The 16,761-nt window shown below is 41.9% G+C and overlaps 1 pseudogene; it reads left to right on the forward strand.

The window, feature by feature from the left end:
- The first annotated feature begins 615 nt into the window (after positions 1-615).
- On the forward strand, positions 616-1,157 carry LOC122444294 (annotated as a pseudogene).
- The last annotated feature ends 15,604 nt before the right edge of the window (positions 1,158-16,761 follow it).

Genomic DNA, 16,761 nt, shown 5'->3' on the forward strand with positions numbered 1-16,761 from the left:
CTCAGATGATGAAGAATCTGCCAGCAATGTGGGAGATCCAGGTTCAATTCCTGAGTCAGGAAGATCCCCTAGAGAAGGGAATGGCTACCCACTCCAGTATTCTTGCATGGAGAATTCCATGGACAGAGGAGCCTGGTGGGCTACAGTCCATGGGGTCGCAAAGAGTCGGACACAACTGAGCAACTAACACTTTCATTTTTTTCAGAGGCCTCTTTAGATAGGGCAATTGGGGAGGTCTCTCTGGGGAGACGGCATTCAAGCAGAGACCTGGATGAAGTGAGGAAATATAAGGAAGCATCATGCAGAAAGAGGGCAAATGCAAGGTCTTGAGTGAAGGACCAGTAAGGATATGAGTGAGGCTAGATCACAGTGAGGGAGGAAAGAAGGATGGGAAACCAGCGGGAGAGAGAGGTGAGTGCCAGGTGAATGCGAAAGTCATGAGAAGGATTTTGGGTAGTATTTCAAATGTGGGAGGAAGCCATATGAGGGTCCTAAGCAGGAAAGCCTCATGATCTGATTTCTATATTAAAATAATCACTTTGACAGGTTTGTAGAGAGTGAACTGTGGAGGGTGTGAGAGAAAGTGTAGAAGCAGGGAGAAAGCTGGATCAAGGAATGCGAGGAAGACCTCGCAGATGCAGCTGCCTGGAGTCTCACCCGCTGCCCAACCATGGTCAACCCCACCTGGTCTTGGACATTGCCAACAAGTCCTTGGGTCACTTCTCTCTCAGGCTGTCTGCAGACAAAGTTCCAAAGACAGCAGAAAACTTCTGAACTCTGAGCACTGGGGAGAAAAGATTTGACATAAATTTTCCTGCTTTCACAAATTCCAGGATTTATGTATGTGCAGGGTGGTGACTTCACAAACCATAATGGCTCTGATGGCTAGTCCATCTATGGAAAGAAATTTGATGAGAAGAATTTCATCCTGTAGCACACAGGTCATAGCATCTTGTCCATGACTAATGCTGGCACCAACACAAATGGTTCCCAGTTTTTCATCTACAATCTGCCAAGACTGAGTGTTTGGATGGCAAGCATGTGGTCTTTGGCAAGGCGAAAGAAGACATGAATACTGTAGAAGCCACAGAGTGCTGCAGTCCAGGAATGGCAAGACCAGCAAGAAGATCAAAATTGCTGACCGTGGACAAATCTAATAAATCTGACTTGTATTTAACCACCAGACCATTCCCTCTGTAGCTCAGGAGAGCATCCCATCATCCACATCTTCTTGAAATAACTCCTATAATATTTGTGCTCCCACTGCTGTTCTTTGGGTTCCATATTTTCCTTATCCCCCTCCAAGTTTAGCTGGATTGCAAAGTTAAGTTTATGACTATGAAATAAAAACTAAACAAAAAAAAGAATGAGAAGAAAATGATAGCTCAGGAGATGAAATAGAAGGCATCTCCCATTTCTCCAAAGAGAGGGTCCCCCAAAAGTATTTTAGCCAACTTGAATATATAATTTCAAGAATGTGAATTTGTCAAATTTCTACTTAAAGAAAGCTAGTGTTTTAATTTCATTCACATATATATTTAAATTGTATCTACAGACCCCATCTAAAAATACCAATTTATCAATCAAGTATTTCTTCTTTACCAATCTCATATACATGAAGTAATTTTGATAAAACTCATCACAAGCATGTTTGACATCTTTTAAGAGTCACTTTTTGGGTCACTTCACACAAATTTCTAGGGCATGCCATCTTCACTCCCCTCTATACCTGTTTTGAACCCATGTATGGGCTTCCCTGGTGGCTCAGATGATGAAGAATCTGCCTGCAATGCAGGAGACTTGGGTTTGATCACTGGGTTGGGAAGGTCCCCTGGAGAAGGGAATGGCTACCCACTCCAGTATTCTTGGACTTCCATAGACAGAGGATCTGGTGGGCTGTAGTCCATGGTGTCCCAAAGAGCTGGACACAACTGAGCAACTAACATACACATACACCACACACACACACACACACGCAGGCACGCACACACACACATAATGCTGTAGCTGAATGCTTATTCCAAATCACAAATACCCATTTGTAAAGATTCAAATTTTAAAGTAGAACTTAAAACAGAATGTATATTCTTTGAAAGCAAGGATATTGTATTCTGAACTACTGTATCCCCAGTGCCTAGAACAGGGATCAGCAAATATGGCCTATGAACCAAACCTGTGAACAACAGTTATAAACAGTTTCGTTGGAACACCAGCAGGCTTATTTATTTGCATGTTGCCTGTGACTGCTTTTGCTCTGTCACAGCAGAGTTGAACAGTTATGACAGAGACTGTATGACTTGCAAAGCCTAAAATGTCTACTTCCTGGCCCTTTACAGAAAAAGTTTGCTGATCCCTGGTCCAGAGCATTGTGTAGCCTGTAGAAGGTATTCAACAGAAATTTGATATTGACTATATAGGCACAAGGATACTCCTTATTTTCTGAAAAACAATTTGCAGAAGGAAAAAGCAAAACCTGATATTCTGTAGTATTTGTAGTATTTGTCAAATTCATCCTCAGCTCCCTCCATGCTTGCCCCTTCTAGTGGTTCTTTTCAAGCACTAAGTGGCATAAAAACGTTTCTATCTGATTTCTACAGGAGCATTTTCTAAGGCAGCTCTCCTTCCCTCCACACCATAAATAACTCTAAAGACATCACTTCTCTCTTCTGTGCCTCCATTTTCCACAACTTGAAAACAGAGTGTTTGTGGAACTCGCCGGTCAAGTGTTTTCAGAGAAAAGGAACTGCAGTAGGAGTGTTTGACTTTTATATCTGGAAAAAGCAAACGGGCAGAAGCATGGGAAGCCCATACACACATAGAGGGGTGGAAGGACCAGTCAGCAGCTGGAGCCAGGAGGGAGCAAGCCTCGGAAAGACAGCACCTTTTGAAAAGGGACTTCTTTCTCCATAGTTCAAACTTTTCTTATAAAAAGCATGCTTTGAAGGGGTCCTGAAATACTGTTCCATCCCATGTTGAAAAGCTATGTACAAATGTTCTGATTTTTATAGTACGCAAGCTCTTTCAGAAGTTTCCAGTGCTCCTACACAGGTATGTTGGAAAGGTGTCAGGTAGCTCAGCCTAGCTAAGGCTCTGTCAACAGCCGCACTGCTGGATATAAAATCACCTGAAAGAAATCCAAGCTAGAAAGCTGACAGAATGGTGACTGCTTTATTTATTCTTGCAGAGAAAAGTGGAAATTACCTCCTTTGTTGAAAGAGAATCTAGTCTTAAGAGTCAAAGAGCCTATAGATTTTGTCATTGTAAAGGGCTCAAAATTGTTCTGCTTAAACTCCCTGGTTCTTCTTCTGCTTTCTGCAAAGAAACAGAAGGAACTCTGAGAGAAGTGAGATGAACCCTTTTAAAGTATTCTAGCAGCAATTTGTATAGAGGATGGCCCTGGGAGTGATTTACTATAGCCTGAACTATTGCCGGGGGCAGCAAGGAGAAGCTGTGAGGGCTTTTGTGGCCAAGCCTGAAGACTCTTGGAGCCACATTACTGCCCTGGAGCAGACTACTCCAAGACAGACTTCAGAGGGAGTGAGCAAAGAAGCCTTCTAAGGAAGTCAGGTTGCTAATTCAGCCTTGCTTTCTTCATTAAACACTATAAAAGAAATAACTCACAATGTGAAAGCACCTAGGGCAAAAAGTTCAGCTTAGCCTGGGATCCCCCCTGAGGCAGACCCAAGATGAGGCAGAGGTTGTATACTTGAAAGACACAAGAAACACCAGCAGGCAAGTGAGGAAGTGAGACCTGGCAGGGAAGGCAGCAATGAGGGGGCAGATAGCAAGCCAGCTACACTGTGGATGACCAGGGAGCTTAGTCCAGGGAGAAAGTCTGGGACATTGTATAAAACAAAAGCCTCTGGGGCAGAGGGGCAAAGGGGCAAAGGAGTCCAATCACTGGATGCAGTGATTGATTGACAGATGGTGGGGTGGTGTTAATTCCCCTAGAACTTCCTTTTTAGGTGAAGAGATGCAGATGCTGACTGCTGGAAACAACAGAGCATCTTAAAAAGGTAAATTCCAATGGATATGGGTGGCATACTCACCATATATACTACCAGGTCTCTCAATAAAAGTTTCCTCTGGTCTTTTCTTGCCCACATGCCACTCCTTGGAAGCAAGAAGTTAGCTGGGATGGAGCAGTGATATCCACTCCATTCACAGGGCCCATTATCTTTTTTTTTTTTTTTTTTGGCCTCACCATGTGGCATACAGGATCATAGTTCCCCGACCAGAGATCGAACCTGTGCCCCCTGCATTGGAAGCACAGAGTCTTAACCACCGAACTGCCATGGAAGTCCCAGAGCTCATTCTTTTGAACTGACTTCTGTTTGGGGAAATACCTACACTGTGAATCCAAACTCTCCAAAGTAGAGCACAAATGTCGAGTTTCCCTTGTAGCTAGGACACAGGCCTGAGGTTAAGGCTCTGCCAATTTGGTGCACAAAGGTGACACTATCTGGGGGGTAAGCATGCAATGCTTGTGACAGGTTGATGGAGATGTCCCTTGCTCCTGGGGAGAGGAGAGGTAGAGGCATGTAGTTTGGGGTGGTAGAGGCAGCAATGCCTGTGGTTTTCTGGTAGTTCAGGGTAGAATTTTTTACACAAAATTGGCAGCGAGACTAGTGACTTTAGCACTAATTGCAGTAATTTGGACTTCCCAGCATCATCTGGTGCTTAGCAGCTTCAGGGCTTTCCCATCAGGCCAGCTTCTGCCACTGGCTGTGGGTGATCCTCCAAGAAGCTTGATCTCAAGTGTGTTTCGCCCCCACCCCAGCTTTAATATACTTTATGTCAATCCCTTTCTTGCTTTAACTAGTCAGAGTGGACTCTGAGCTTCATGCCTAAGCCCATGGCTGATACAGGTGGAAAAAGCAAATGGTAAAGTACCCAGTATGACATGGTATATTTTATAAAAGCATAAAGAAACCCAAAGGGACCACTTGGTCTCCCCATAATCTTCATAAAAAAGGTTACCTATAAACTATCTCAAATGAGAAACTAGTTTTCAAGTCTCCAGGGAGAAAATTCTGCACAACCTAAAGAATCACAGGCTCCCTGGTGGTCGAGATGGTAAAGAACTCGCCTGCAATTTGGAAGACCAGGGTTCGATCTCTGGGTTGGGAAAATCTCCTGGAGAAGTGAATGGATACCCACTTCAGTATTCTGGCCTGGAGAATTCCCAAGGACAGAGGAGCCTGGTGGACTATAGTTCATAGGGTCGCAAAGAGTCAGACTCGACTGAGTGACTTTCAGTTCAGTTCAGTCCAGTTAAGTGCTCAGTCGTGTCCAACTCTTTGCAACCCCTTGGACTGCAGAATGCCAGGCGTCCCTGTCCATCACCAACTCCCGGAGTTTACTCAAACTCATCTCCATTGAGTCGGTGATGTCGTCCAACTATCTCATCCTCTGTCGACCCCTTCTCCTGCCTTCAAACTTTCCCAGCATCAAGGTCTTTTCAAATGAGTCAGTTCTTCCCATCAGGTGGCCAAAGTATTGGAGTTTCAGCTTCAGCATCAGTCCTTCCAGTGAATATTCAGGACTGATTTCCTTTAGGATTGACTGGTTGGATCTCCTTGCAGTCTAAGGGACTCTCAAGAGTCTTCTCCAACACCACAGTTCAAAAGCATCAATTCTTTGTGGCTCAGCTTTCTTTCTAGTCCAACTCTTACTGGTTCCAAATCGGGAAAGGAGTATGTCAAGGCTCTATATTGTCACTCTGTTATTTAACTTATATGCAGAGTACATCATGAGAAATGCTGGGCTGGAAGAAGCACAAGCTGGAATCAAGATTGCCAGGAGAAATATCAATAACCTCAGATACGCAGATGACACCACCATTATGGCAGAAAGTGAGGAAGAACTAAAGAGCCTCTTGATAAAAGTGAAAAAGGAGAGTGAAAAAGTTGGCTTAAAGCTCAACAGTCAGAAAACTAAGACCATGGCATGTGGTCCCATCATTTCATTGCAAATAGATGGGGAAACAGGGGAAACAGTGGCTGACTTTATTTCTGGGGGCTCCAAAATCACCGCAGATGGTGACTACAACCATGAAATTAAAAGACGCTTAATCCTTGGGGAAAGTTATGACCAAACTAGACAGCATATTAAAAAGCAGAGACATTACTTTGCCAACAAAGGTCTGTCTAGTCAAGGCTATGGTTTTTTCAGTGGTCATGTATGGATGTGAGAGTTGGACCATAAAAAAAGTACCAAGGAATTGATGCTTTTGAACTGTGGTGTTGAAGAAGACTCTTGAGAGTCCCTTGGACTGCAAGGAGATCTAACCAGTCCACCCTAAAGGAGATCAGTCCTGAGTGTTCACAGGAAGGACTGATATTGAAGCTGAAACTCCAATACTTTGGCCACCTGATGCGAAGAGCTGACTCATTTGAAAAGACCCTGATGCTGGGAAAGATTGAGGGCAGAAAGAGAAGGGGATGACAGAGGATGAGATGGTTGGATGGCATCACCAACTCAATGGACATGAGTTTGGGTAGACTCTGGGAGTTGGTGATGGACAGGGAGGCCTGGCATGCTCCAGTTCATGGGGTTGCAAAGAGTCAGACACAACTAAGTGACTGAACTGAACACATCCACACATGACTACTGGAAAAACCATAGCTTTAACTAGATGGACCTTTGTTGGCAAAGTAATATCTCTGCTTTTTAATAGGCTGTCTATGTTGGTCATGACTTTTCTTCCAAGGAGCAAGTGTCTTTTAATTTCATTGCTGCAGTCACCATCTGCAGTGATTTTGGAGACCCCTCCCCCCAAAAGAAAAAAACGTCTCTCACTGTTTCCACAGTTTCCCCATCTATATTTGCCATGAAGTGATGGGACCACATGCCATGATCTTACTTTTCAGAATGTTGAGTTTTAAGCCAACTTTTTCACCCTCCTCTTTCATTTTCATCAAGAGGTTCTTCAGTTCTTCTTTACTTTCTGCCATAAGGGTGGTGTCCTCTGCATATCTGAGGTTATTGATATTTCTCCCAGCAATCTTGATTCCAACTTGTGCTTCATCTAGCCCAGCATTTCTCATGATGTACTCTGCATATAAGTTAAATAAGCAGGGTGACAATATACAGCCTTGATGTACCCCTTTTCCTATTTGGAACCAGTCTGTTGTTCCATGTTCAGTTCTAACTGTTGCTTCCTGACCTGCATACAGATTTCTCAAGAGGCAGGTCAGGTGGTCTGTTGGTCCCATCCTGGAAGAATTTTCCACAGTTTGCTGTGGGCCACACAGTCAAAGGCTTTGCCATGGTCAATAAAGCAGAAATAGATGTTTTTCTGGAACTCTCTTGCTTTTTCAGTGATCCAGCAGATGTTGGCAATTTGATCTCTGGTACCTCTGCCTTTTCTAAATCCAGCTTGAACATCTGGAAGTTCTTGGTTCACATACTGTTGAAGCCTGGCTTGGAGAATTTTGAGCATTACTTTGCTAGTGTGTGATGAGTGCAATTGTGCGGTAGTTTGAGCATTCTTTGGCATTACCTTTCTTTGGGATTAGAATGAAATCTGACCTTTTCCAGGCCTGTGGCCACTGCTGAGTTTTCCAAATTTGCTGGCATATTGAGTGCAGCACTTTCACAGCATCATCTTTCAGGATTTGAAATAGCTCAACTGGAATTCTATCACCTCTACTAGCTTTGTTTGTAGTGATGAAGGCCCACTTGACTTCACATTCTAGAATGTCTGGCTCTAGGTGATTGATTACACCATCGTGATTACCTGGCTCATGAAGACCTTTTTTGTATAGTTCTTCTGTGTATTCTTGCCACCTTTTCTTAATATCTTCTGCTTCTGTTAGGTCCATACCATTTCTGTCCTTTATTGAGCCCATCTTTGCATGAAGTGTTCCCTTGGTATCTCTAATTTTCTTGAAGAGATCTCCAGTGTTTCCCATTCTATTGTTTTCCTCTATTTCTTTGCATTGATCGCTGAGGAAGGCTTTCTTATCTCTCCTTGTTATTCTTTGGAACCCTGCATTCCATAGGGTTACAAAGAGTCGGACGTGACTGAGCAAATTTCACTTTCACTTCAAGTATCACACCATTCCAGGAACCTACAACACCCAATGCCAGAATGTTCTACTTTTGTAGTCAAGGAGATACAAGAATTTTCTGTAGTCGTTTAAAAGAAAAATGTGCTTAAATAACTCATTTTCTCACTGAATTTACCTTTAATGGTTTTTAATTTTATTATACAGAGAGCTGCCAACTGCCAGACATTAAGGAATCATCATCTTCATTTTTTTCCAGTTTAAGGTGAGTCAGACAAAAACTTGAGCAAAGACAAAGATGTCAATATTATTTTCAATACAAAAGAAAACTCTTTCCATGTCACATGGGCATGAGAAGCTCTTGTTTTCTTACTTTCAGTTCCCCTTCTATTCTGGGTCTTTTGAAGCCACAGCAAGAAGTTAGGGAAACTTTCTCAAATCTCTATATCAAAAGTCAACATGAGAAGTCCACCTGAATTCCTTCCTTACCTTGTGAAAATGACAGTCTCCTTTCAGGCACACAAATTTATCTTCCTCCAGTTCTTGAAGGATATCTGTCCTCTGATACTTGCACTTAATGGCAAGAGTAATGATGATGCTGATTACATATCTTTCAGTGGTTTTCAGAAATCATTTGAAGGGCATTGGGTCTCAGTAGTATTTCATTAACATCTTACCTTAAATGCTTTACTCATTGACCTTAAAATTCATATTTTTCTTTAAAATTACTGCAAAATGTTATAAATATAACAAGCATAATGTTTCATGAACAAATCAGGTTATACTCATGGGGAATATGAGTTGGAATCAGACAAGCCTAGACTGTAAGGAAGGACCCTCCCATGTTTGTAACCTGATCCTCCATAGTTGTTAACTGCATACCATGGCCAAGTCACTTAATAAGTCTTAGTTTCTTCATATGTGACTGGGATCACATTACCTACCACATTGGATTGTTGTGAGGTTAGTGATGTAACATTTAAAGTAAATAAAAACATACCTGGCATATAATAAAAGTTCAGTTGTTTGCACTAAGTCTTGTCCAGCTCTTTGCAACCCCATGGACTGTAGCCCACCACGTTCCTCTGTCCATGGAATTCCCCAAGCAAGCATATAGGAGTGGGTTGCCATTTCCTTTACCATGGCATATAATGAAAATTCAGTAGATGGTTAACTTATTTTTCTTCTTATCCATCCAGATGGAAAACATGACTGTTTTCAAACAAATATTGAGTATATTTAAATATGGATGAAAATTTTCTTTCAACTCTTGGTTTCAAAATTTTACATATCTCATCTTCTGTGATCTGAGCCATTGTTAATTTAGAAGTCTTAGGATGATGACCGTCTTTTCTATCATAGCTTCTGACCTCTGCCAAAGTTCTTTTTTCCAATGCACATCAACCCACACTTTAATGTGCCAAAGTGGTTTCTCATTGCTGTGTGGATCTAATTCAAGCTCTTTATCACCTCCTACAGTCATTCTCCCATTCCCCAGCTGTGAATCACAGAGCTTAGGAGGTTTAAAATTACATTTTGCAAACTCCCTTGCTTAATAAATTATACCAGCAGTCCCCAGCTTTTTTGGCACCAGGGACCAGTTTCGTGGAAACAATTTTTCCACAGACCAGGGAGTGGGGATGGTTTTGTTAGGGGAAGCACACTGACTGAAACCACCCACCCTGGCCAGGCACCATAGTAACCATCTGCATGAGCTGTTTTACAACAGGAGGTCCTGGTAAGGAACACGGAACTAATAAGCCACCACCAAGGGGAAGAGTTCAGAAAAGGTCAAAAGAAGACACCACATGTCCAACCACCTCCCAGAATCCTCCTCTCTGGCTGAGAGAATCCATCCCAGAATCCATCTTGGCTGAACAAGGTGTGAACCACCAGGAAGGACTCTGAGTCAGAATGATTGGCTAAAGACAACCCTGAAACTAATCCTATCACCATAAAACCCAAGACTGAGAGCCACATGGCAGAGCTGTTCTCCTGGGTTCTCTTACCCTGCTGCTCTCCACCCGGGTGCCCTTTCCCAATAAAATCTCTTGCTTTGTCAGTACATGTGTCTCCTTGGACAATTCATCTCTGAGTGTTAGACAAGAGCCTAGTTTCGGCCCCTGGAAGGGGTCCCCCTTCCTGCAACAGTTTCAGGATGATTCAAGCACATTATATTTATTATGTATTTTATTTCTATTATTATTACATCAGCTCCACCTCAGACCCAGATCCCAGAGGCTCGGGACCCCTGAATTATACCCAGAGGAAGTAAAGTTGTTGAAGCTTTAATGACACCAGTGCCCAAGATCAAGAGCCACCAAATGCTTCCCATCCCAGATCTAGATAGGAATCTAACACCATTATGCTTTTAAAAGTTTCTCCCAAATATAGATCAATGGAACAAAATAGAAAGCCCAGAGATAAATCCATGTGCCTATGGATACCTTATCTTCGACAAAGGAGGCAAGAATATACAATGGAAAAAAGACAACCTCTTTAACAAGTGGTGCTGGGAAAACTGGTCAACCACTTGTAAAAGAATGAAACTAGAACACTTTCTAACACCATACACAAAAATAAACTCAAAATGGATTAAAGATCTAAATGTAAGACCAGAAACTATAAAACTCCTAGAGGAGAACATAGGCAAAACACTCTCCGACATAAATCACAGCAGGATCCTCTATGACCCACCTCCCAGAATATTGGAAATAAAAGCAAAAATAAACAAATGGGACCTAATGAAACTTAAAAGCTTTTGCACAACAAAGGAAACTATAAGTAAGGTGAAAAGACAGCCCTCAGATTGGGAGAAAATAATAGCAAATGAAGCAACAGACAAAGGATTAATCTCAAAAATATACAAGCAACTCCTGCAGCTCAACTCCAGAAAAATAAATGACCCAATCAAAAAATGGGCCAAAGAACTAAACAGACATTTCTCCAAAGAAGACATACAGATGGCTAACAAACACATGAAAAGATGCTCAACATCACTCATTATCAGAGAAATGCAAATCAAAACCACAATGAGGTACCATTACACGCCAGTCAGGATGGCTGCTATCCAAAAGTCTACAAGCAATAAATGCTGGAGAGGGTGTGGAGAAAAGGGAACCCTCTTACACTGTTGGTGGGAATGCAAACTAGTACAGCCACTATGGAAAACAGTGTGGAAATTCCTTAAAAAACTGGAAATAGAACTGCCATATGACCCAGCAATCCCACTTCTGGGCATACACACTGAGGAAACCAGATATGAAAGAGACACGTGCACCCCAATGTTCATCGCAGCACTGTTTATAATAGCCAGGACATGGAAGCAACCTAGATGCCCATCAGCAGACGAATGGATAAGGAAGCTGTGGTACATATACACAATGGAATATTACTCAGCCATTAAAAAGAATTCATTTGAATCAGTTCTAATGAGATGGATGAAACTGGAGCCCATTATACAGAGTGAAGTAAGCCAGAAAGAAAAACACCAATACAGTATACTAACACATATATATGGAATTTAGAAAGATGGTAACGATAACCCTGTATGCAAGACAGAAAAAGAGACACAGATGTATAGAACAGACTTTTGGACTCTATGGGAGAAGGCGAGGGTGGGATGATCTCAGAGAACAGCATTGAAACATGTGTATTACCATATGCGAAATAGATCACCAGTCCAGGTTGGATGCATGATACAAGTGCTCGGGGCTGGTGCACTCGGATGACCCAGAGGGATGGGATGAGGAGGGAGGTGGGAGGGGGGTTCAGGATGGGGAACACATGTAAATCCATAGCTGATTCATGTCAATGTATGGCAAAACCCACTACAATATTGTAAAGTAATTAGCCTCCAACTAATAAAAATAATTGGGAAAAAAATAAAATAAAAGTTTCTCCCCCACTCTCACTCCAATTTCAAGTTTTCCTCTGGATACTTTAGTTCAGTCTCAACCCTCCCTCTATATTTCTTTTCACTCCCTTGAATTCTCTGAGCCCACTTTGATCTCCCTTATATTGCAAACTGCTTAAAGGCAGAGAAAGTATTTTGTTCATGGCAGTAAACGATCTTGTACCCCTTCCCACAATTCACACACACACACTCCAGGAAAAGTGTAGCACACTGTAGATCCTTTTTAAAATGCTCGTTTGCATATCTCTTTGAAGTTAAATGTTCCTCTCTTGGCATTCAGAACACAGTGAGTTACTTTGTGCTGAATTGCTTGCTCCCTCCAAGCTCAGAGCAAAAATGCCCAGTAAAAATCTTAGAAAGATGTATTTTCAGAACTATAGAGAGCCAGGCCTTAAACACCACCCTAACAAGGGCACCTAAACTGAGCCCGCAAAGCCCACAATTGTCTCCAGAGAGTGAGGTAAACAACCAAGTCATCTCCACCAGTTTGCAAAGAATTCCAGAGTCACAAGATATTTGAGACAGGAAGGACTGCAAGGGTCCTATTGTCCAACCTCTTCAATCAGTAGATGAAGAAACAGGACAAGAATAGAGAAACTGACTTGCTCAAGGTCATCCAGATGTTCTGCCCAAGAAGGACCTGGAGCCCCCAGCCTCTCTTCACTCAATTACACTCTGCATGCATGGCTTGGGGTGTTCAAACCACTCTTAGCAGCATCTGAAAAGCTCTTCAAGGGCCATTGGGAAATCAAGACTGTACCTGACATCAGCCTTTCCCCAGAGTTCTTGGGTGATGACAGGGATAGTGACCTCAGTGACAGGTCCCTCAGCACTCCCCCAGGATCTTCACATCCTACTCTGCCCACACTCAATTCTCTTTAACCCTTCATTTATCACCCCAGAACTTGAGAGTGAAGCCAGAATGAGAGAAGGCCACCATTACTGGGTGTCCCCCACACCACCCTTCCTGCCCATAATCTCTGAGTAATGATTCCTTTTGCCAGAAGCTCAGCTCCCGAAATAGTGTGGTACTTTGGCGGCAGTCCAGGAGCTAATAGGGATGGCAGCATTGTGTCTTATGAGCCGTTTTAACTGAGCTAATTTAGAATTTACCTGACCAAGAGTACCATAAAATGTACTCCTCAAGATAAGATTGTTAATTACCACAGGATGACTGCCTGTGTTTGCTGGCCGGGGGGAGAGCTGGAGGGGAAAGGCTGGTTTCCAGAAATAATCCTTCTCTCAGCACCAAATAGGAATTAAATGTGGGAAAGGGCAAAGGGGATGGACAGAGAGATTCACCCACAGGAACTAAATAGGGTTATAATTAGTTTGTGTGTTTGCAGGTGTCATCTTTCACCCTCTGCCTGCGGAGGAGACTGCGGGTACACTCAGAATCCTTTGTGTCTCTTGGAGAAGGGCATTGAGATCCTTGGGGTGTTACAGGAAGAGCAGGAAGCAAGACGACTGCTAGGAGCAAGGCGAGCAAAGTCTCTGTGGTGCGGAGAGATGCCCGATGCAATGACCCCCGAATATAACACTGTTTACTGACAGCAGCTCCCCACAGCTATTACAGAGCTGCCTGAGAGCATCCTAATTAGTGAGGGTTGTCAGCACTCCCATTATAATCCCCAGTTGAGTGAGCTAAGTGTTTATCTCAGCCACTTCAAGTCACAGTCTCTGAAACACAGCCTTGAGTCTCCAGTTTCATTACCCCATGACTTATTCTAGTAATTCCTGTTTCATATGCATCTCAAATGTATATTTAAGCAGTGCTATTTCAAATCATATAAACTGGATTCTCATAGCTGTCTTATTGTTGAGATATCTCCATTTTACAAAAATGTCCTAAGCATTCTCTTTCCAAATATTTTTGAGATAGAAGTTATAAGTTAGATTCAAAGCATTTTCTCCCCACCACTTTGTTTAATGTTTTCTCTCAAGCTGGCTTTATATACTAGGACTTGACCTTACAATAGTTCTGAGTAAGCAAGAGTATGTTCCTGCTTTGGGCTAAATTATAGTCTTGAGCATGAGTCAAAAATTGTTCTGTGAATTCATCCTAAGCATACTCTCCTTAAAATTCATTCATTCATGAAACCCATGTGAAATTTAGACTATGTGAGATACTTAAAGACCAACCTTATTTAAAGACCAACCTTATTAAAAGTAAGGAGTATCTTGCATTTTGAATCAAGAGAGAACTTCGAAGAACAGGAATAAAACTCAAATGGAACTACATAAGTGTAAAAACATGATTCCTGTGGATGCAGTCTTGTGAGCACTGCCTCCCTTCTTAGAATGCCCGCTTTCTATAGCCACAATTGTCAGGAGAATTCTAGGGTGAAGGGGTGTGGAGGGGGAGCCTTATTTTATTGAAGTACCAGACAATACCCTAGGTAAGTATATCAAATATCAGGCTTCCCTTAGGCAGTGTGGAGCTGACCTAAGCTTAAGTCTGACACCAAAACCAGTGGTTTTGTGAAAAAAAAAGAAGTTCAATAGATACAAAGAAAATAGAGCCCACATTGAATCCTTTTTGAGATCCATGTAAAATTAATACTAAAAATGCTTAATGTGAATTCATCTATTAAACAATGCAAGAATATTAACAATAGTCAAATCGACATCACTTCAATTTACAGAGTTATAATCCAACACTTAAACTGAATATCATTTTTTATCTTTGTATTATAGGGATTTTTAAATGCAGACAAAAACAGAGAGAATAGTTTAGTGAATCCTATGTATTCATTACTCAGCTTCAACACCATCCACTCTATTTTTAATTAATTTATTTATTTTAATTGGAGGCTAATTACTTTACAATATTGTAGTGGTTTTTGCCATACATTGACATGAATCAACCATAGGTGTACATGTGTCCCCCATCCTGAACCCCCCTCCGACCTCCCTCCCCATCCCATCCCTCAGGGTCATCCCAGTGCACCGGCCCTGATCACCCTGTCTCATGCATTAAACCTGGACTGGCGATCTATTTCGCATATAGTAATACACATGTTTCAATGCTATTCTCTCAAATCATCCCACTCTTGCCTTCTCCCACAGAGTCCAAAAGTCTGTTCTTATATATGTGTCTCTTTTGCCGTCTCACATATATGGTCATCATTACCATCTTTCTAAATTCCATATATATGCCTTAATATACTGTATTGGTGTTTTTCTTTCTGACTTACTTCACTCTGTATAATAGGCTCCAGTTTCACTCTTAAAAACCTTGTTTCATCTCTACTCACCATCACTACCTCTACTCACCCACCCCCATATTAGTTTAAAGCTAAATTCAGACTATTTCAAGAAATTTAAACAGGAATTCCACCTGCCTTAGAAAGTTCATTTTGGATGGATTTCCACCTCCAGTTAGTGTACTGGGTGTACCCCCTGCTACACTCTCATAACCCTACCAGCCTCAGAAAGTGAAAGTGAAGTTGCTCAGTCGTGTCCAACCCTTTGTGACCCCATGGATGGTAGCCTACCAGGCTCCTCTGTCCATGGGATTTTCCAGGCAAGAATACTGGAGTGGGTTGCCATTTCCTTCTCCTACCAGCCTCAAGAAGGTCTCAAAATTGAACACAGCCATCAGAGATGTCCTTCCAGGGTGTCTTCAAACTCACTATGAACCCCATCAGTGGCCCAAAATCCAAGGGTGTGACTAGGTGCCCCCAAGTAAAAGCAACTACCAGATGAATCCTACAACCTGAGGGGCAACACTACCCTTGGCCTGAGAATGGCCTTCATGACAGGACAGCATTTCCTAGTCACTAGGGCATTGACAGCAAATGCTCCATTATCAATGAATTGAAAATAAGAAAGCATCATCCTTACCACTGAAAAGTTCATTCTCTTTAAAACAAAAACAGAAAATAAACATGCACCTATGGTTTGTGAACAAGTGTAGTCTTCATTGTAGAGAAACACACATGGAGAGTGACATCATTGCAATGAACGCCCCCAAAAAAGTTTTTCAAATACAGCTTGTACTATGATACCAAAAGCTGACTCCCATGTCATCACCACTATTTATATATTTGAAGCTATTCTTTCCAGAATCATATTAGAAAGACGTGTAAGGGGAAAAAAACATTTGCACTCCATGAAAAGCAACTTTACTCCTCAAAGTGTGTAGGAACTTAAAGATATAAACAAATGTGTGAAATAAATATCTAAGGCAGTGAGAATTTTAAGTGTCTAAAAATATTTTTTAAATCAGCAAGCCCCAGATCTTGGCACATTAGGAGCTACTGCTATACTAAAACAATCTGCCTGGAAGGCATGGAAAAATCACAGACATTCTCCACTGGAAAGCAAACAAGTTTGACTAACAAGATGAGCCTATATTAAACTGATTATTTTCCCCATCAGAGCAATAGTAAATGGAGGCATTAATGAGCAAATACACATTTTTAGATGACATTCTAGAAATATACATCGGAGAAAATGTGCATCCACAGAGTAGCTAACTTGGAAAGAAAGAGCAAATTTTAAATACTAGTTATTAGGAAAAAAGAAAGGAGATCTTCTTAATCAGCCTTTGCCAGTTACCACATGAAACACAAGGAGAATGGCAATACCAGTAACCAGTCTTTGTCAACAGGGAAGGTAGAGCTGAAGGAACCCTAAGAGTTAAAACCTGTTTACTATGTCTGGAGGTAGTGCAATCTATATACCAATCACTGAAGTCATTTGAAGCTTGCCTGTTGCTGACAAATGTAGATGGACAGATATGTAAAGATGATGCGTCATGAACTACAGCTGATGAATTTCCTACAGAAGCCCCTGTACTCACATCAGAAGTGTCAAGAGGTGACAGAG

This window comes from Cervus canadensis, chromosome 6 (assembly GCF_019320065.1).
Source record: "Cervus canadensis isolate Bull #8, Minnesota chromosome 6, ASM1932006v1, whole genome shotgun sequence".
Classification (NCBI taxonomy): Eukaryota; Metazoa; Chordata; class Mammalia; order Artiodactyla; family Cervidae; genus Cervus; species Cervus canadensis.